The sequence below is a fragment of the Harpegnathos saltator genome, unplaced genomic scaffold (genome assembly GCF_003227715.2).
Source record: "Harpegnathos saltator strain DR-91 unplaced genomic scaffold, Hsal_v8.6 scaffold171, whole genome shotgun sequence".
Lineage (NCBI taxonomy): Eukaryota > Metazoa > Arthropoda > Insecta > Hymenoptera > Formicidae > Harpegnathos > Harpegnathos saltator.
This window is the reverse complement of record NW_020229952.1, coordinates 131,538-153,699: the sequence shown is the minus strand read 5'-3', so window position 1 is coordinate 153,699 and position 22,162 is coordinate 131,538. Positions and strand designations below refer to the sequence as shown.

The window sequence follows — 22,162 nt, the reverse complement described above, 5'->3', positions numbered from 1 at the left end:
TTTATCATCGAATGTCATGTTAATTTCCGTTAATTTAACAAAAACTTTGAAATTATTTGCAATTCTTAGAAATTCCAAATATGTTTCTTGAAATTGAGCGACTGTGTGTACGTGTGTAATTCTTTATCAAATTTAAAATTCTTTATGCGATCTATAGGCCTTTGCAATTCCTAATGGATGTAATAGAAGCTGTAAGATAATGCAAACGCTTTGCGGATTTCTTTGGCATATTCTGCATCCATTATTGGACACCTATTATTAATTTAAAATTTTTGCAACAATTTTGAAAAATGCATATTGCTACTGACTATTACGATTATTTTATATTTATTGAAGAGAATTTGCAATGCAACCAAAACATTTAAAATCTTGTTTTTAAAAATAATAAAATAATTACGCACTAATATTAATAATTTAACTTAATACAGAAAAAATAATCATATAAAAGAATCAAGATGAGATGTAAAAATGATTTGATTTTGAAGTATCATCTTAACTCTTATACCATATGATTATTTTATATGATTATATTTTCTATATTAGATCCGTCTAAGTAGAGGCGTCTAAGATAAATTTACTTTAGTCTCTGAAGTATGAAATCTTTTTATCGAGAATTATATTTCTTGCTATAATCCAAATACGAATATAATCGCCGATGAACAACTTTTTCAGATCAAAATAAGATGTCGGTTTAATTTATATCTAACAAACCAGATAAATTTGGCATAAAGTTTTGGTTTCTCAAGTGATGTTTGATAGTAAATATATTTTGAATAAATTTCCATATTTAGGGAAAGATAAATATTCATCAAACCCTTTTTGAAAGTATTTCTCTAGTCCTTTTCTTGACAAAAAAAATATGACAAGTATGGCAAGCATAATCAACGATAAATTCCTTGAATCAGTCAGCTCAGTTGAAAAATTAAAGATAGGACATATTAGTCTTGTTGGGACAGTAAATTAATCTAGATAAAAGAGAGAGAAGTTCCTTTGAAAATAAAACAATTCAAAGTACAGATTTACCAGTCCATAATACTTAAGCACAATAACAAACAATAAAACACTTATTGTTTACCAAGGAAAAGTTTCTAAAAATGTTTTTTTGCTATGTTCGACGCACAAAAATGTAGATATTGATGATCAGAAAAAAATTCAGGAACGGTATGCTATTATAATAATACTAAATTTGGAGTCGATAATGAAAATCAAATAGTCCATCAATATCCTGCTACAAATGCAACTTGCAAATATGATGGCCAATACAAATTTTCTACATTAGTCCTTGATTTAATAATAAAAGATTAACAAACATGTGAATTTTTTATAAATAAATAACTGGTAAAAGGACTGACAGAAAAAATGTTATTCTTAAACTTACTGAAACACTTTTTGAGAAATATCTGCATAAGGATCGCAAAAAAAACTGTTGTTAAGGAAAATGTCTTTATTACTGCAAGCAGTAAAAAATGATGTTAATGTCAAGTTGCTAAGTTGTAACGCAAACAAAACCCTCGATAAATGTTACCGCAAATGTAAATTTATTTATGATAAACCTACAGAAAATATTATGAAAAAATAGTATATGCATTGAAATTTTCCCTGAAAACGCTAATGCCAAAATAAAATGGCAATTTTATGAATAAAATATAATAAAATGAACAATTTATACAATAAAATGAACAATTTATATAAATGATATATATATATATATATGTTTTATCTTCCCATTTAATTTCTTAAATAATTCTTTTTTTCCATAACTTTGATAATATTCCAAAGATAGAAATAAAATATTTCTGAAGTACGCAATAGATATTGATAAATTAAATAATCTTTTATGCCACAGTGATATATTTTAAGGCAGCAGTCAGTACGACCAACATGATAGTTGTAGGAGATGAATCGCAATAGTCCCACTGTTAACTATGTTGTTATATTATAAAACTTATTGTAAATAATTCACAATTAACTCGGATAATTGTTATCACTACGTTTGACTGAAAGAACTCACTGGAAATTAAACGCGACAACAACGAATGAAGCACGAATGGAAGCATACGGCGTGCAAGAAAATCACCGCGACAAGACAAACCTGGAGATCGAAGTTCATTCGCGTAGGTACTGGGAAAATCGCATCAGGCAGCGACAGTGGAAGGAAGGAATCGATCACGACACGTTCTAGTGTTTCAGCGTGAGCGACAACAGCGTGGGCCTCACTTTCGTTCTGCACGCCCACGCGTTGCTTTCGCACCTCGCATGCACGCGCAAACCCACGTACGTACGTACTACGTACATTCTCCTCGGCCGGTTAACTTCGCGCGTCGCGTCGCTCTCATCTCTCCCGCGTTTGAATTATTCAACGGGATTATTTATGAAGTTTCGAAACGAGAGACGAGATCGAAAATATTATTAAATTCACACACGGCTTCGCTCTCCGATGCACACGCACGCGCGTGCATGAGAGAGAGAGAGAGAGAGAGAGAGAGAGAGAGAGAGAGAGAGAGAGAAAATGTGTGTATGTAAGCGTATTACTCGATCACACAGTGCGGCTCATATAAATTCATCATACGTCTTTATGCCTGCCATTGCTGTTACCACCGCCGCCGTCGTACGCATTCATTAAAGGCGACGTTTTCCCCATATATGGTACACGTGGGCGCGAACGCATAACACTTAATAGGTTTACCCTTTGCCGAATGGAATCCCCTGTTCGTAAGACGTAAACTCACAGTCCCATTAATTGCGATCGTATCTCCCGCCACGCTTCGACGTGTGTGTATATGTGTGTGTGTGTGTGTGTGTGTGTGTGTGTGTGTGTGTGTGTGAGAGAGAGAGAGAGAGAGAGAGAGAGAGAGAGAGAGAGAGAGAGAGAGAGTGAGAAGGGGGAGGGGAAGGAGAGAGTGCGCAGCGCGCAACCGTAAGTGTAATTGATATTACATTAGGATTAACGATAATTTAAGTGCTTTAATTGGATTCTGGTTATAATCCATGCCGCGCAATTATCTGTTTGCAATTGGCGCACGGCATTATCGGACTAGCCTATGCTGCCGATGATACTGCATTTCCCCAGACTTCGCGCGAGAAAATATTTGTTAGATTACAAATGCACACACATACACACACATATGCATATCGCCGCAGTCGACGTAGTTACATAAACAGCGATGAATCGCGTAAACAGTACTGCGGCCAGTGGTTTGTGCGTATAGATTTGCAAATCGTTTTGAATAAATAAACGGAACGTCCTGATGAATCCTCTGTTGCGTAGCACGCGAATGTGATCGTCATTTTCTCTGACATGTTTTATCATCCAAATTTTCTCGGTTGTGTGGCGCGCATGCGCACTCATACGTCTTATTTGCGCGCAGAGACCCGTAAAACTTCGTCGCGCGATAAAATCGCGGCAGTAAATACAGAGAGAAACGCACGTCCATCCCGTAGAGAGACGAGAGAACGAGAGAGGGGAGGAAAGAGAGGAGAGATGCGGCGTGATTTCGTCGCTTAGACGGTACTTTGAAGTGGAAGCCAAGGAAAAAGGTTTTTCATTGCTTATTCTCGCGGAAATGGCGAGTGAGCCCGGGAGGGACGTGCATGAATATGAGAACTATGCGATTCGTATTAGTATCGCGCATCTTCGCAACGTGCATATCACCGTATCTTCTCACCCCTCTATTGCCCATCAACGTGTATCGGAAAATATTGAAAAGTTTCGCACACAAAGGATGCTATGACAGACGTATCGTAAAATGTGCCCCTTACGATCTCTCTCTCTCTCACACACACACACACACACATGCACTCGCGCAAAATTCCCGTTAACTTTGTTTATAAAATGTTATAATGCTGCGAATATCAAAGAGGTTTCGTCGAGACTTTGCTTAAATTTTACAGCAACCATGATTTTCTTTTTCTACTAACAACGTGCTGACTGTTGCGTTGATTTCTCAAAAGTCCAAATCTCAACTTTTGACGATTGAACTTTTTTACCTCATTTCATCGGCTCGCTAGTGGCTGTATGGCCGATTTTTCAAATGCACTTAATTACATTGGATATACAAATGAATAATCCAATTTTTTCAGCCAAATTCAAAGTTTATTTTAAAAGAAAGTAAAATAAATTTGTCAATCAAAGTATTCGCCGTTGTTTTCTATAACTTTAAGCCATCTTTCAGGCAGCTGATGAATTCCATGTCGGAAAAATGTTGTATCTTTGGACAGGATAAAGTCGTCAAGTCATTTTCGGGTCTCATCTACTGATTTGAAGTGCGTATCGGACAAGGCATATTGCATCGACCGGAACAAGTAGTAATCGGTAGGAGCGATTTCTAGTGAATACGGTGCTGCAAGACTGGTCCCAGTCAAGACTTATTATGATGTCTTTCGTCGGAAAAGCAATATGTAGCCTAGCGTTATCATGCAACAATTTCATAGGACGTTCTCCTTTGCCACTATACAAGCGTTTTCGTTCTAATTCTCGACTCAAACAGATTAATTGGTATTGGTAGCGATCCGCAGTAATTGTTTCATTCGGTTTTAATAGCTCATGATAAATCGCACTTCTCATACCCCACCAAATGCAGAACAGAATCTTCTTTCCGAAGTATTTTGGCTTTGGGACCGATGTTGATGGTTCGCCAGCATTTATCCATGACTTTTTGCGTTTCGGATTGTCATAGAGTATCCACTTCTCATTGCTCGTAACAATTTTCCACAAGAAAAACTTCATACGCTGCTTATTAAGAAGAGGAAGACACACTGCCACTCGTTGATTTTTGTAGACTTCAATGAGTTCATGCGGCATTCCTGTTTTCTTCCTTTCTGAACCTTCCCCATCTCGTGTAGGAGTTTGGAAACAGTTTGTTGCATTACTCCTAACTGCACTGCAAGCTCTTTTTACATTTATGCTGAATTCTCGGCGAGCAGTTGCTCTAAATCATTGTTGCCGCACTTCTAAGGGCCTTCAGGACGTTCTTTGTCACTCAGACTAAAATCGCTGCTTTTGAACTGTCTAAACTAAAATGCACATATATCCTACGATACAACGATCTTCGCTGAGAAGGGAACAAATCGATTCGCATGCTCTTGTATCGCTTGCATCTTTTCCTTGTTGGAATTCGTAAAAAGTGCCGTAAAAAGTGTCGGATATACACTTTATCTGTTGTCATTTTTTACTATACTGAACTGAATAATTTTTTAGGTTAGGTTGAGCCTTTCGCAGTACTAAATATAATTTTTAATAGCTATATGTCAATACTACACAACCGTATCTATCATATCTATTATTATAGTATTAATTACTAGTGTTTATGTTCTATAGCAACTCTCAAATACACAGCAATATTGAACTGACATTGTAGACGATTTTGTTAGTAACTTCCGGCAAGAATATATTCACCTAACAAGAAGTACACCTAATACTTTATGCGGAATTTAATAAAACGCTATAATATCATAGCGCAGGTCATGTAATAACAAAGCTAGGAAAATTTTTGCGATCGAAATCTCATGATAAAGATTTTTTTTCTGTCGCGAAGCTTTACTTCGAATGTAACAGACCTTTGTGCGTATCATCGCAATGCACCTTCAAATTATTTCCAAGAGGAGAAACAGCGTACACCTGGAAAGTCAAACGTTTACTAGAGTTCCAAAGTCTTTCGGAGACATTGTAGCTGAGAAAGTGTGTTCTCGCCTGCTCACTTGATCCGGTTTCCATATTATGCGCACACCCCGTATATACCCACGCCGAATACCAAGCTCGCGTTGCTATCGAGCTCGGAAAGGAGCGTTTTAATTGGGAGCATAGTTAGAGGAAACGGGCACGTTCGTCCGCACTGCAAATTTGCATGGGGGAGACAGCAACGACGAGACGAGAAAGGAAAGAGGAAGATGAGGAGAAGAGGAGGAAGAGGCGGAAAGAAGAACGGGATTGCCTTTTAAGGCGGCGATTCGTGAATCGACAAGATTTAAAGGGCAGCGAGAAGTCAGCGAGCGGCATACAAAGGCTATTAGCGTAATTAGTTTCACGGGCTACCGCGTAGCTGCGACCGTTGACCGAGCGATCTGATACGATCCGCAATGTCTCGCCGCGGATATCGGGGAATCGCGGGGGTGACAGAATTAACGAGGTGTAAATCGCACAGATATGTTTTAATTAATGTGCCGACGCGGAAACTCGTATTGTCGGCGATCCAAGGGAGAAAGAGAGAACGATCGCGAAATGACCGGCGTTAATGAAGCGCGAATATCGCGAGACAGACCTAATGAGGAGGTATAAGAAATGTTATGAAATGTCAATGGACGAGTATCACGTAACCAATATTGAGGCGGGATAAGCTTAATGTGACGTCATACAAAACCGAGAAAGCAAGAACGCGCAAAAATTATTAAGCAAAAAAAAAAAGAAGAAAAATAAGAGACGCTGTATACTTAAACTCGCGTAGAAACTTTTTAAGATTTTCCCCGATTCTGCACAGATTCCGACGAAAACGCTCAAACCTGTTTTAAAATAAAGATTATTCCATTGTGATACTATTCTAATAATTGAGAATTCCATTCTTATTTCAAATGTAAATTCTTTATTCCAAAACAAGACAGAAATATTGGAAATGGAAATTTTAATGGATAAAATTTTTAGTGAATAATATTAGTATATAGTTTTATAATATAAAAAAAAGAGAACTTCGCTCTTACATCAATTATAAAATAAATAGAAGATAAGAAAAAATAAAATAGAATAAAAAATAAATATAAAACAAATAAGCAGATAAAAGTATTTGAAATATATTGAAATACTCATTTCCACTCTCTCTCTCTCTCTCTCTCTTTTTCTCTCTCTCTCTCTCTCTCTCTCTCTCTCTCTTTCTCCTTTGGCTATTTTTTGCATTTTTTAAATATTTATAGAGGAGATGACATTATGGCCCTTGTAGATATTACGGCCACGTTCAATAACTCCGTTATTAAGTAGCGAATTCCAGTTATTACTTATGGAATTATTCATTTAGTAGTTCGCCGTTAGTGCAATAACGTTAATATATCAATACACAATAACTAGCACTTTTTATAACGCATTTTTATTTTCAAGCATTTAAAATGTTTTTTAAGGTACAGTTTAATATTAATTAGACACGTTTCCTTATTATTTTTAAACTTGAGTGTATTATCACACGAATATGTACATTTGAGCATTTTGTTTGTTACTTGACATTTTATTCGGCTGTACATCTTTCAAGTTATGCAAAGTTAAATAAAATAGCACGATATTTTGCTAATGTAGGCCTATAAAAGTGCTAATAAATACTGTTTCTTTTTCGAGAGCTTTTTATAGCAAAGTAATTATTCCATAAGTCGATTCTAATCTGTAGTCCACTGTTGCATTTATGTTTGCACTATACTGTTATTTTTCTGGCAGTCTATATTTCCTAACAAGTAAGTCAATGTCTATTAAATTTTCCATTAAAAATTCGCAGTTATACTTATTATTATTCCCCTTCTAAGAGTTTAATTGGAATAAAGATATAATATTGTAACTATAAGTAAACACTTTGTGTTATTATTTAAACAAAATAAATTGTTTGTATCAATTTTAGTGGGAGGCCAGATTATCACCCTATTTTCTTGCCGACCCATTATGCTGCTATGTTGCCACATTTTTATAAATAACATCTCAAGTAATAAACATAACGTAAATTTGAGTCTATCATCGATTAAACAACACTATGACAAATGTAATCATTCAGTTCTCACTTTAAAATATTGATTACTGACAAAGTTATTGTACGAAATATAAATGGACGGCCATATATATATATATGTATGTATCACCTTCTCCTCTATTTATAAAATATATATACCTGAAATACATTTTATACATTTTGTTTAATTTTAATGTAAAATAAAAATGTTTCAAATATTATTTTCGTGGTAGAATGAACTAAAATATATTCACGAAACATCGGAAATAAATCCATGCGGAAAGAAAATACTCGGTTCGTGTAATTAATTTTTATCTGCAGATTAAATGAAAATTCAGTTTTAGAAACAGAAAGATTCTTATAGGAAGTCCCTATTTAGGCAAATGTTCTCAGTTATCTCAACCAAGTTTTAAGGTAATGTATCGCTAAATATTTTCAGTGGCGTACTGAGAAGGCACATATGTTTATTCATAAATTTATTCAGAAATTTACTATTTATCGAGCAAAATTACGTTTCTATAAATTTCTTTTATTATTTAAATGTTGTTATTTAAATAGTAAATGTTGATTTAAAACAAAATTGAGGTGAATATAACATACAGAGTGTTTGGAAATACAAAACACATCCATCATATATAAGTAGATTGAGTTAAACTGAATAGAAGATATTTTTACCATTTTGCAAACAAATACATGAAATTTTGAGATATTAACGAGAGAAGATAGGACAATTGACTGATTATTAGGAAATGTAGGTAATATAAGAAATATAGAAGTATGGTTCGACTTTATGCACCACTTGCTGCTCACAAGTACGAGCATTCTTCTTTAACCATAATCAAATAAATAAATTTTCATATTAACCAATAAAACATGTTTCAATAAGTGCCGAAAGTAAAGATTATATCTGTGACCCAACGAGGATTTCAGAAATTTGGAATTTTGTCAAATTGGCACCAAATAATCGTTCCAAGATTTATAGTTCGAATTGATCTACAAACAGTACTTTTTCAATGCTTTCGCATTCCTTGATCAAAGCAAGTATAACTAAACTTGAGCATGTCAACATAAAAAGCCATTGCTATTTTCTCTATTTCTCGGTCCATCAATAATACCACCCTTTTTGACCGTAGTATTTACTTTATTAATATTAATGAAATAAATACCATGTGTATAATATTTATATTAATATATAAAATAAATACCATGTGTATAATATTAATATTATCCCATAAATTCCACAAATCATATACGAGTTGTATTTTCACTATTCGTTTATTATTCACACCAAAACCTATAAAATGAAATCCAGCGAGACCCCAGGTTTGCCTGAAAAATCAAAAGCATCTCCTATCAACATCGCTAAAGTGTTGGTGATGTTGTGCCAAATCCACCATATATTCCCAGTTGATTTGCAGGCAAACGTCAATGTCAATACCGAGTCAAACACTTGAAATGTAATGATTACCAAATACCAAACCGCCTGGTCATTGAAGATATCCTTGCAGAAATTAAAGACTTACTTGGCTATGACGAGGACGGTGAACTGGCGGAAAGACATTAAAGACTCTAATTGTGAGAATAATGACTCTGCTGGAAGCGGAGGCATTGACGATAAAAATGATCCCGATTAACAACCTATCCCGCAAAAAAAAAACCACGAGTTTTTTTATTCTGATGAGATCTTTTATAAGAGATGGGAGGAAGCGTATAAATTTTGGGCCAATCAAAATAATTCATTTGTCCCAACTTCAGCAGGCACATCGACTAAACAAGCCAAAAAGAAATTCTCGCCGAGATCGTAAACAGACGATACAAGCATTTTATCAGTAAAAATTGTTATAGTTTGCGCAGATGGATAAAGAAAATCGAGTATGATGATATCACAGTTCGTAAAATCAATATGATAATCTTGCAGAAATACAGTGAGAAGCGAGCCAAAAACGGGGCTGTGACACATCGGAGACTCCGAATGTATGTCAGGCAAGCCAAGCTCGAACATTACTCCCGAATGAAGTTCAAGGCCTCGGCCAGTCGGCTTCTAAACTTTCAGCGAAAGGATATCCTTGCGCAATCGATCACATATAAAGTGAGGAAGAACTGGGTGAAGAGAATCGTGAGATACTGGAACAGAAAAGTTAAATTTTGAAAGAATTCGGACGAAGCCGAAGAAAAAGTTTTACCACACGAACGAAATCTTCAATGTGAATCAACCTCAATTTGATAAGTTTTATATTCCACTAATTTGGTTCTGCTAACTTAAGAGAGGACATTTTTGGAGTTCACCATCCACTTTGACCTATCTTTAAATGCCATATTTAATCAATATTATTTTGTTCTATTATATTGTTTAAATATAACTAGCAGAATATTTGTTTTATTTCGCCTTTATAAGTACAGGTTTTCGGAGATTTAACGTTATTTTCCTTTCATTAAAACCTTTTCACTAAAAGATCACATATGCACATAATCTTCCTTTGATCTTTTTGGTAAAAATAAAAATAAATATATGAAATACAAAAATGTTTCAACTTAAGAAAAAATGAATTTTATATTATACCCAGGATGTATATGTTAAAAATATAATTTAAAAAGTCACGGCGATCTCTACTTATTTAAATAACGCCATAAAGCGGCGAATTAATAATCGAACGGCAAATCTAACATATGGCGCAACATTTATTAAACAAAACAGGTGGAATCGCGCAAATGCGATACGATAACTCTTACGCAATCCCGTTCCAACTGATGAAAACCGACGGCGCACAATAATGTGGATCAATCATTTTAATTCGCAGGAAACCGCGGATCTATCGCGCGTACCTAGACTTATTAAATAAATAAATGCGCTTTGACATGCCGTTTCGCTCGAAACGGATATTGCATCGCGTGGCACACTGCGTAGCGCAGTGTCATGATGCATTTTCGTAAATTCACGCACGCGCATACGCACTCCTACAAAACGAGACAGTCCAACTGAGCATGCCTCAAATACGCATCGTAAAGTAAAGATACCGCTGTTTGAACACATAACTAACTCGAGATACCTTCGTTGATTTAATCTTTAGGTGAGGATACAGAGAGAGAGTTTTAACATAGAATAAAATTGTTTCTCTGTACCTTAACATTTATTTAACATGAAATAATTAATTTAAAAAATTAATCGTCTTTCTGGTAACGTAACGGAGCAAGAATTTCCTAATCTTTTAAAAATAAAAAATAATCAGACATAAAATTAATTAAATCGTTTTCAAGAATTTTATAATTTTATAAAATAAAATTTTATAAAATTTATAAAATTTTATAAAATAATTTTATAAAATAAGAATTTTATTATTTTATAGAATAAAAGAAACGATTTTTATAATTCCAATAAGATATAAAACTTAATACATTTATAAATCTGTTTAACATTTATCATGTAAACAATTTTCAGGCATTTTCTTTATAAAATTTATATTTGCGTCTTATAAAATGTCTCTCTTGTTAAATATTTATTTTGAGAAATAATATTCAGTTAATTTATTTTCATCCTTAAAAATACTCTTGTTTAATTTATATAATGAGATTCTCTCATAGAGAATGTTCGTAACCGTTCAGAAATTGATATATTTATATTACATAAAATAGTCTCAGGATTATTATTAATTTGCATATAATTAATAGGAAATATATACATTTCTGATATATGTTATCTTATACGTATTAATCACTGAATTATTTGCATAAATGTGACGCACTGTTTTTCTACATTATAATTTTTTATAAAATCAAAACTATTGATATGTATTGTTAATCCTGATATTTATTATTTTTCTCGGTGTCAACATTTTTTCTAATATTTAATGTAGATATTGTAGACTGTAATATCGTGAAAAGAAATATTATGCACATTTTCGTATGTTTTACAAAATTATTTCACGTTAGATAATCCTTATTTGTAACTTTATTCGATAATATCCTTTTCCTATCTGTATAAAAGAATCAACTTTAAAATTTTTAATAATACGGTTGAGGGGAGGGGATCAGATAAAAAGAGAAAGATTTATTAAAAGAGAAATAAAACATGATTTATAATTGCGTTGAATGCATTGTCGCTAGAGTTTAACACAAATATACATTTTCCTCTTAACATGATTTCCTTTTTCCATTTAATTCAAAACATTTGTAAGCTAATTTTAGTAATTTTAGTAACGTCGCACATCTCACAAATGCGTATAATTAATTTTTGTCAACTTTAAACGCGAGTTGTCCCATTGTGTGCTGCACAAAGCAAATCCGTTATGCAATCAAGCGTCGCTTCCTTTAACGCGCATTTGCTACTGTATGCGATTTAATGCGCAAATTTTCTCACGGCGATCACGGACTTTACGGCCGCGCACATTCACCTTCGTTTCGTGCGTGCGCGCGTTCACGCGTCTGAGCGATCGTTCTTTCGTCATGACCTACACGAGAATGCGTGCCAGATGGAAAGGCGACGTGATATCGCAGACGCCTTTATCGCGCGAGATAATGCTTCATTAAATCCGAGTGCCGCATGCGACGAGCCGAAAGCGACGCAGTCCCTGTATAAACCTTCGTGATTTTCAGTTCACACGTCGAGCATCACGCCGATAATCATCGGCGTTAAAAAGAAAAAAAAACTCAGCGTTATTTGTAGCGTTATTTTTCGATCGATGATTTTCTCACATCTTCTCTTCCTCTCGCAAAAAGAAAATGCAGCACTCAAAATGCTTCTGCTGTTGTTATTAAAAATACACAAAATGTAAATAATTGTATGCAAGTGATATGATACATCAATTTGCAAATTTATACAATATTTATTATGTAAATGTAAAGGAGTATGAATTTCTTATTCAGGACAAACACATAGTACATATAAATGTTACGCGGGTCACGTAATTTTTCCGGCGAATTAGATTCGATCAGTAAGAAAGCGCTTTTGGCACGCAGGCGAGCCAAAAGTGCACCCTGCGCAACTTTCGGCATGCAAACAGAAAGACCGCAAACGAGCGAGCGAGGGCGGATGAGGCGGATGGAAGAAATCGAAATTGGAGCGCAGTCGACCTCGGGAACAATGGCGGACGTTTTTAATTTTAATGCCTTCATTAAGAGCCGTCTCGGCGGACGTCGCGGATGTGGGTCAGTTTGCGATGTTATCACGTTTCGCCTAGCCTAACCTTGCCGTCGCTATTTAAGCATCTTTTCTCTTGTCCCACAGACTACGAGACGTATGAGAAATTAACTGTCACGATTTTCGAATAACAGAGCTTCGTCGTGAATATTTTGCGTTCATCGAACTTCAATTAGTTATGCATTCGAGTAGATATGCGTACGCGTTCCGCAGACTTAAATTCATTCGCGTTTCAAATTCAATACGCATCCTCGACTTATCGTACCGTTATTATAATACACGGATTCCGAGAAAAAAGTAACTGGACTCTTTTATTCTATTTGGTCTCAAGAATATATTGTTACAATAGTGCCCTAACTTTTGTTAACTTATCGACCTTTGGAAATTTCAAAATTATCAAATTAACAAAAGCCAAGGCATTATAATATATTCTTGACGATGAGGTGTAACAATATATTCTTGAAACCAAGTAGAGTAAAAAAGACTAGTATCACTTTTTCTTCTGATAAATAGTTATCATGAGTTAAATATTGAAAAAGTTATCAAGATTCTCTTAGATATCTCAAAAATATTAGTCAAATAAAAGAATATTTCAAACAAAAGTTATTCAAATTATCTAGTAGGAAAAATGATATAATAAAAAATTGGGGTTTCCATTTAAGAAAAGTAATGATTAGTGGCGAAAGTACAATATCTCAAAAGTGACATCTATAAACAAAATGATATAATTATTTTATATCCCCCTTGAAACTATACAATTTTTGTCTGAAACATTTTTTTCTAAAATGCTTAGTTTTCGAAATCTTTTGTCGTCCAGTATTTTTTATATGCTCTGTATATTTCGAACCCATCAAAATCTTTATCAAAGAGTAACTTTTGTCGATTGAAAGGCTGAACGTTTCGCTGTCATTACGAGGAATTGTCGAATGTAGATAAAACAAAATCACCGTGAGAGAAAGATTTACCAGCTGAAACTAAAAGTACACATTGGCACAAGCATCAGCTATAAGAGTGTGACAACTAATCCTAAATATCTTATCGTATACGTGCGTACTAAACTGTCAGTTGTTTCTGGCAACAAATGTTTCTCTAGTTTGCGTCACTTAGTTCTAAACAGCTAATAAATTAGGCTTCGGTAGCAACGACATTAACTGTCTCTATTTCAGAGAACATCTTAACGGCCCCGTGACTACATTTTATAGTTCCTGTAGTATGTATACTAATCCTTCTTCTGCGTGCATATACCCGGCAATTTTACTTCTTCTTCACCCATACACATGTATTATACAATCACACGTGCGTATGCATGATACGCAATACATCGGGACGAGAAGAGCCGCGCGTTGCCGCGAGACATGTATGTATAAGCGTATCGGCCTTCGTTCGTGCAGTAACGCGGTGGCAGCGGCAGCGGCTGCAATCTGTCGAACGATTATTTCTAAAAAAACAACAGGGACGGATGCAACAACGTAGGCAAATTAGCCAGTTCGCTAACCCGTCCCTCTGTCCTGTCCGATCGTCTGGTTGCCCGCCGGGAGCGCTGCTTGCAACAGGTAAAAAACAAAGTGCGCCTCGAGTTACGATTTCACTGTCAGAGTATAACGAGATTGTTCTGCGATGTTGCTCAAAAAAACAGAGCGACTGACAACCGAATCAATTTTCAGCATGCGGGATTGTATTCCGACCGAGCATGAATGCGAGATTCGTGACTGCGGAAAATATCAATTCGTACTCGAGATAAGTTTCAAAGCGGTCGATCCGCCGGTGTTTCTGAACATAGCCGAGGGGGGGATGCATTTAATAAGAATTCAATGCACGCGCGCACGCGCGGCAAAAAGCTTGTCGAATCCGTCGGAAAAATTTCTTTTCATTATTCCGCGACGTATGGACGCATATGAACACGCGTGTGCAAGTAACGGGAGAATGGAAAGCCGTAAAAGTAGCGTTCCGATCGAAGCGGGAACAAGTCGCTAACAAGTCGGCGCGGCGAACAAGCGAGCACAGTTGATTCGCGCGTCGCATTCATCATTCGTAGTTCGCGAGGCGAACTCGCGAATCTGTAACAATGGGGCAGCTTCCGACGAGAGCAGCATGGAGACGATGACAGCTCGATGCGACGCGAGCGTATACCGCCGCTGGATAACGGCGTTAACGAAACACCCGGCATGCGGCGCGGAACGAACGCGTAATCGTTCAGCAGTCACGACGTGATTGTTAACCGCCGACAGTCGGCGCGCGTAACTCCGGACCTGCGAAGCGACGGCAGCGCGCGTCACCGCGGCGAATATTCGCGATTCTGAATTAGGCGAATGAGGCGGCAAAGTGATGTTGGGGCTCGAGTGGAATCTCACTTATAAGCTAAGAGCAGTCTCATTTGAGAATATCTCACGTGGGAAATTTCTATGACTGGCGTTCCAGTCCGCGCGACTCCAGTCCTCCCCCTCCCTTCTGCGACAAAACTTTATGAAACGTATTCTGCTCTGGAAAAAAGCTGCACGTATCAAGTGTTTTCGATATTTTATATCTTGCATTGTATCGGATTAAAAATGAATTCATAATTGGATTAAAAAGTAGCGTTTTGGTTTTCTTTCTTCCCCTTTCCATTTTCATAAAAAAATATACAGGATGGTAATTTTTCGAACGTTACAGATCAAATGTCTTGAAAACTGAACGATATTAAGATACATTTTTTACTTTATGTTGAATTGTTTTAAAGGGAATATATTTTGATAAAAAAAGAATTGATTTAGGTGGAGGCGTTAAGGTAAAATAAAAGTCAAATTATTTTTTTAAATGGAACTTTAATTTTTTGAATACCTACAATTGTAGTCATTGTTACGCCAAATTCAATGACGACATATACAAAGTAACCAGAAGTCAAATAACGGAAAGATTTTAGTAGCTTCTCTAGTATTTTCATGGACATTCATAAATTTAGAACATGTCACAATATTCCTCATTGATATAACGCATCATAACGCGAATGAAAAAAGAAAAGAAAATGGAAACACAACTTATTCTAATGATTACACTAATGAGTCACACTGATGTTTAATATCAATAACTTAGCTTGACTTGGTTTAAATATAGTATACTTCCCACAACTTCTTACTTCTACTGCCTAGTGTATCTGTTACCTATTTATCTTCTGAAGAGTGTTTACAGTTTTTACATCGTCAGTGTCAGCATCCATTCCATATCTACTTACATCAAGTTTTAACGCAGAAAGATCAAAAATGCCGGTATGAACAGGAAACGTTGATTTTATTAAAACATATTAATAAAATTTTCTGTATCTTTTTTCCATTATTTGATCTCTAATCATCTTGGATGTGTAACCATTGAATTTTTTGCGACAAGGGCTATGAAAAAAGGTGTTAAAAAAATTAGAGTTCCATTTAAAAGATATTTTATCTTGATGCCTCCATCCAAAACCAAATTTCCTTTTTTATCGAAATGTATCTCCCTTGAAACGATACAACATAAAGAAAAAGACGGACCTCGATATCATATAATTTTCGAGATATATATTTGAAATTTAAACTGCTATATCTGAAATTTAGTACTCTATATATAGATTTCACTTATTAAAAGAAGCGCATGTCTCTACAATAGTTCAGTCTCTATAGCGGGCTTATATTTGAAACAAAATTGAATTTTCAATAATATCATAATACAGAAAGAGAGAGAGAGAGAGAGAGAGAGAGAGAGAGGGGGGAATTTCATTTAGCGTATTCTGATCGATATCGCTGTGTACATACGCTACATCTGGAAAGTTTAATAAATTCTCTTCTCTCTCAAGACTTTTCTCCTTTTCTTACGTAGACAATATTGTATTTACTATTATTGTCGATATCACAAATTCTTAATTAACATATAAACGTCCTAAGCCATCGTTCCCAAAAAGGATTGCCAAAAACGAATACGATAAGAAAATAACATGCATCGTTCGATATTTTTATATCGTATTGCAGCAACAATAATTTTTCCAAATTGACACGTTATTGAGAGAGGAAGTTGAAGTATATTGGTTAGTTTTCCCTCCTCTTCTTCTATTTTCCCTCTTCTCTCAAGAAATTCTCTCAAAATCCGTCGGTGGAGAAAATTCGTTACGTTCAGCGATGAAAATAAAAGAGAGAGAAAGAGAGAGAGAGGTAGAGAAAAAGAGCATGAGAAAAAAAAGGAGTGAGGGAAGGATGTGTGAGCCAAAGGAGAAAAGGAGCAGTGAATTTGTAGAATGTCTTTCTAACGCGCGAGGTAACAACCAACCAAATTATACCTACCGGCGTAATTACCACTCTCTCTCCTTTTTCACTCCTCCTTACTCTTCCCTTTCTCTCACTACTTTCCCTCTCCCTTCTCTCTCTCTCTCTCTCTCTCTTCTCTCTCTCTCTCTCTCTCTTACTCTCCTTCCCCTTTCTGCCTAACACGTAACCTTGCCCTGCAATACCATTACCATGTACTTCCTCTACCATCGATCGGCGCTACGTACGATCTTCACTTCCCTCCCCATCTCTCTCCTCTCGTCTCTCGCTCTCCCTTGCAGAATTGCTGCGAACTTTTGGTTGAGGCGTATGAAGTTTAATCGGCCAGTAACGACGATACGCACGACATCGAATGAGCCATATATGTAGCACTGTGAAGCAACTGTTGAACAACTATACGAAAAGAGACGGCGACGACATGAAGACAACATCACAGGCTACGTACGATCTATCACTATTAGCAATCACCACTATCGCCTGGTACTCATAACACTTTCGATCTTCTCGCTAGGCTGGTCTTACTTTGAGCCTTAATCTCTCGACATTGTGGTGGAATATATTGTATTCTGGGTATGAATGTTCATCGGCGTCGCACAGGATATCGCACGACGTTATCAGGAGTCGCTGATTTAGAGTGTGATTTAGCTTTGAATTTTTAATGGTTGTAAATGATAATGATAAATAATTAAGTGATTATGTAACATTGAATAATATCTTTATCAAAAATCTCTTGTTCTACAATTTGACTTTTCTGGAAGATGATTCGGATAATATGCATGTTGCAAAAGTTCTTCGTTTTTTTTCAGGTAGTCATGCGGATTCGCTCTTTCTCAGGCTATCGTGCATCGAATACCATTAAAAGTATGCACTGTTATGTTATGCTGTATTTGGTTATACATCAGTAATATGTGCTCGTAGCTGGACAGAAATTAACGTGCATATCGTACATTTTCTCTAATTAAGCAAACAAGCTGCGGTGCCATAAATTGCCGTGTTAAGATGATGCCTTAACAGAAACGTATGCAAAAGTGTATGCCATTTCGTTTTGGAGATTTCGACGTCAATGAGGCTACGTCCCCGCATTATTCAAGTGATTGGTTACGAGAAATCCAAGGTACGAATTACGAATTGATAACCGTAAAGAATGGGTACATGCAATGTACCGCAAACAGCAGCTAACGAGAGTCAACCGAAAAGCCATAACGAATTGAGGGTGACGAAAATCGTAGATAATGTAGCGAAAAAAAGGGCACAGCAAATCACAAACAACCTCGAAGGCGGGATTGCATCCGAAGAAAATAATGCTCCTCGTATGGTAGGGTTTCAAGGATGTCATCTATTACGAACCGTTACCGTCAGGCAAAACGATTGATTCAACAACTGTATACTGTTCGCAATTGACGAAATTGAACCAAGCAATCCGTACAAAACGTCCAGAATTGATAAATCGCAAGGGTGTCGTCTTCCACCGCGACAACGCCAGACCTCATACGTTATTGATCATTCGGAACAACAAATTGCTTCAGCTTGACTAGGATGTTTTGCCTCATCCTCCGTATTCACCGATCTTGCCCCTTCCGCCGATTATCATTTATTCCGGTCGCTGCAAAACTCTATGAAAACCTTCAAGGATGAAGAGGCCGTTAAAAACCACCTGAGTTGGTTTTTCGCCGATAAACCCCAGACGTTTTACGAACGCGGCATAATGAAGTTGGTCAAAAGATGGCTAGAGATCATCGATAAAGATGGCCAATATATAATTGATTAAAATTTATTTTGTGTACCAAAAAATTATGTTTTATTCTACTCTAAAAAACCGAATGAACTTATTTGCCAACCCAATATAAAGATTTTTCTTTGGAGTTGATCCAATTTTCAATAAATTTTCGCACTTTTTTGAAGTTATGAAAGTATGTATCCTCTAGAATATATTGCATCGACCGGAACAAGTGATAATCGGATGGAGCAATGTCTGGAGAATATGCGGGGTGCAGTGAGACTTCCCATTCCAGCTCCAATAGCGTTTGCTTCACTGATAATGCAATATGAAGTCGAGCATTGTCGTGAAGAAGACCACTTTGCATCGTTTACTCGCAATTGGTATCGTTTCTGGGTCGCTACAATTTGTATAATTATTGCCGATAATAAGCAGCGGTAACTGTTTCGGATTTAACAGTTCACAGTACACAACACCTTCTTGATACCATCAAATACATAGCCCTTTACTCCAATACCTTTAAACCGAGAATATTGCGCCTCAAATTGGATGTTGCTGATTGGCCTGGATCAACTATGGTTTTTCTCGTTTTGGATTATTTTGGATTATCGAGATAGATTTTCTCATCTCCAATAACAAATCGCTACAAAAAGCTCTTCATTTTTTATCTGGCAATGAACGAAATGCAAATGTTCAATCGGTTCGCAATGGTATTTTCCGATAATTGATATGGAACCCATTTTCCCTTCTTTGTGAATTTTTCCCATATCATGTAAACGTTTAGTAACCGTTATACAATCAGCATTTAATGCAAATTCCGAAGTGCATTGTGCTGGATTTTCGTCCAATAATGCTTGCAAATCTGCATTTTTAAGTTTTTTTGGTTCCCGATCGATCCTTGTCGTTAACATTGGAATCACCACTTTTGAATCGTCTAAATTAATATTCTTATGTCTTAATTAATGGAGCAACATCACCATAAGTTTCTATCAGAATTCAACGCACTTTAGGAAGCTTCATTTTTAAGATGGTATTAACATGATTTTTACTGCGTCTATTGTTAGTAAATGACTAAATATCATGGATTAATATTAAAACATTAAAGAAATGAAATTTCATTTCTTAATGTTTTAATATTAATCCATGATATTTAGTCATTTACTAACTAATGGAAGAAATGGTCTTCGATAAACTGACAATAGTGCCATCTTTTGCAAAACCCTTAAAACCAAATCACACTCCTAATACGTTGTTAAAGTGCCGTAATTGCATATAATAAATCAGATGTACGGAAAATAGAAGAGAGACGCTTTTATTCGGATACGAAAAGAGTCCCTTTTTTTCCTACTTTCTCCCGATGATTATTATAATGTATTAATTTATGGCATGCCGCACCGAAATATTGCCGTAAAAATCTTATCAAATTTCATCGAAAGAATTCATTTAATATCGTTATAAATGAGTGATCCGTGGTCAGTTCGTAGCAAAAATGAAAAAAGGAAGAAGGAAATTTGCAGACTTTTAACGCTGTTCTTTTTGAATGATGCACAATTCCCTCGTGTTGCAGCCGTAGGAAATGTTAACGCGCTACGCAATGCGCTATTATAAACCCCGCCGCGCCCCGTCATGCGTAATCGAATCACAGGGGGAAAAAGGGGAATTCATTTTCGCGTGAAATTTCCGGACCAAAGCCCATAGGATACTGCCAGCGATTTCCGTTTATTTTGTGTAATAAAAATGACCCATGCTGATCGTTAAAAGTTCTCGACGCATAACAATGAAGTAAATCTAATAGAGGAAAAGAGAGAGAGGGGGGAGGGAGTGCGGGTGGGAAAGGGAGCGAGAGCGCGCACACGCGCGCGCCGGCGTAGTGTAAATTACCGCTTTCCGTCGTCGCGATCTCTGAAACACTGCTGGCACCGCCAGCCAGATCCTGGGATCTTTTACGTCGGCGTAGATTTATGGCGGTGGGCCGCGACGGCGAACAAGGTAAATCAAATTAGAAACGTAGTCGAGATACGACGTATTCGGAGCGCAGCCTAGATCCACGGCGACGATTATTTTAAGAGGCAGCCTCGAGGTACTCGCTGGCCTGCTAGTTCGCTCGCTCGCTCGTTCACTCACGATGAATATGAAACGCTGGCAAAGAACGCCTCACGGTTGTTATGCCGCGTTGTTGAGCTAAATCTTCCGGAGACACGTCGCGTCGCGACGCGCTGTACGCCACGTCGTAATGAGAAAATGACTCCCGGCCTCGGTCTAACCGTCTCGCGTGATTCACTTAACGCCGCGCCGCGAAACCGCAAAGTGCCTTTGAACCGGAATCTCAACCGTTCTCTGATGCACATTTCTGAGCCCTGTTGATCGTTCTACGCGACGCATTATCTCATGCGCGTGAAACACACTCTAAATACATTGATGTGTGATCTTTTCATGCGTTGCCCCCCGTGTATCCTGAAGAGGAAGTATTTTGTGTTCCCCACTGTGATAATGAAATAATTATAGTCAGGAAATTGATTTTCGTGCCATCGAGAAAAATGGAGTAGGAAAAATCAACCATCAGTTTTATGCAACTTTGATTGTACACATGTGATCAAGTTAAACAGAAATGAAATTGGATGAACAAGTCGATGTAAGAATTTGAATCATAAATTTTAGTCAATGGTAAAAAGTTAATGAAACTAATACATATGTGTGATGTAGATGTTCATTTGATCACTACATCCGCTTGATCCGAGTACAAAATATGAATAATTCCATCTTTGAAGGTTAAATATAAATTAGATGATAACTATATCCAATGTGTCGGATCGATTAAATTTTAAGTTTATTTTACACAAAAAATCAAAAGAATAGCAGGATTTTGTCAAAAAGATCTGGCCAAGTAGCTTGCCATATAAATACAACCCTGAAATTGAATTCGTCCAACTTGATCCAAATTATCTTGACTTTTTTGCAATATAATATAAGTGATAATAATATAAATGCTATAGTGTTGTTGAACTTCATTTATTTAACTCCTTATATGATTTAAGATACATCTTTATTTACGGTCTAATTGCTGCAGAAGGTTGTGGTCTAATTTAATTTTTAATTTGAGATATATTTTGAATAATTTCCGAATATGAAGTTTAACAAGACGACACGCTATCGATCAGAGTAATCAATTATCAGAAGATAAATTTATACTAGGTCCCGTAGAAGATAACTAAGCAGTCGTGTGGAAATAGAACGGGTTAAATTAAGTAGAAAAGTTCTCTCCGATTTTTTAAGCATTCGTGTAAAATTTTGTATTATTATTGAAAAAGACTGACAATAATTTTTGGTCGTAGCATCTAATACAGAATCTTTCTAC

General features: G+C 36.3%; 1 protein-coding gene across 5 annotated transcripts in view; it reads right to left on the bottom strand.

Annotated features, from left to right (window-relative positions):
- LOC105184469 (CD151 antigen) overlaps positions 1-22,162 on the bottom strand; it is a 277,736-nt gene that overhangs the window by 240,498 nt on the left and 15,076 nt on the right. The gene's annotated exons all lie outside the window — the stretch shown is intronic.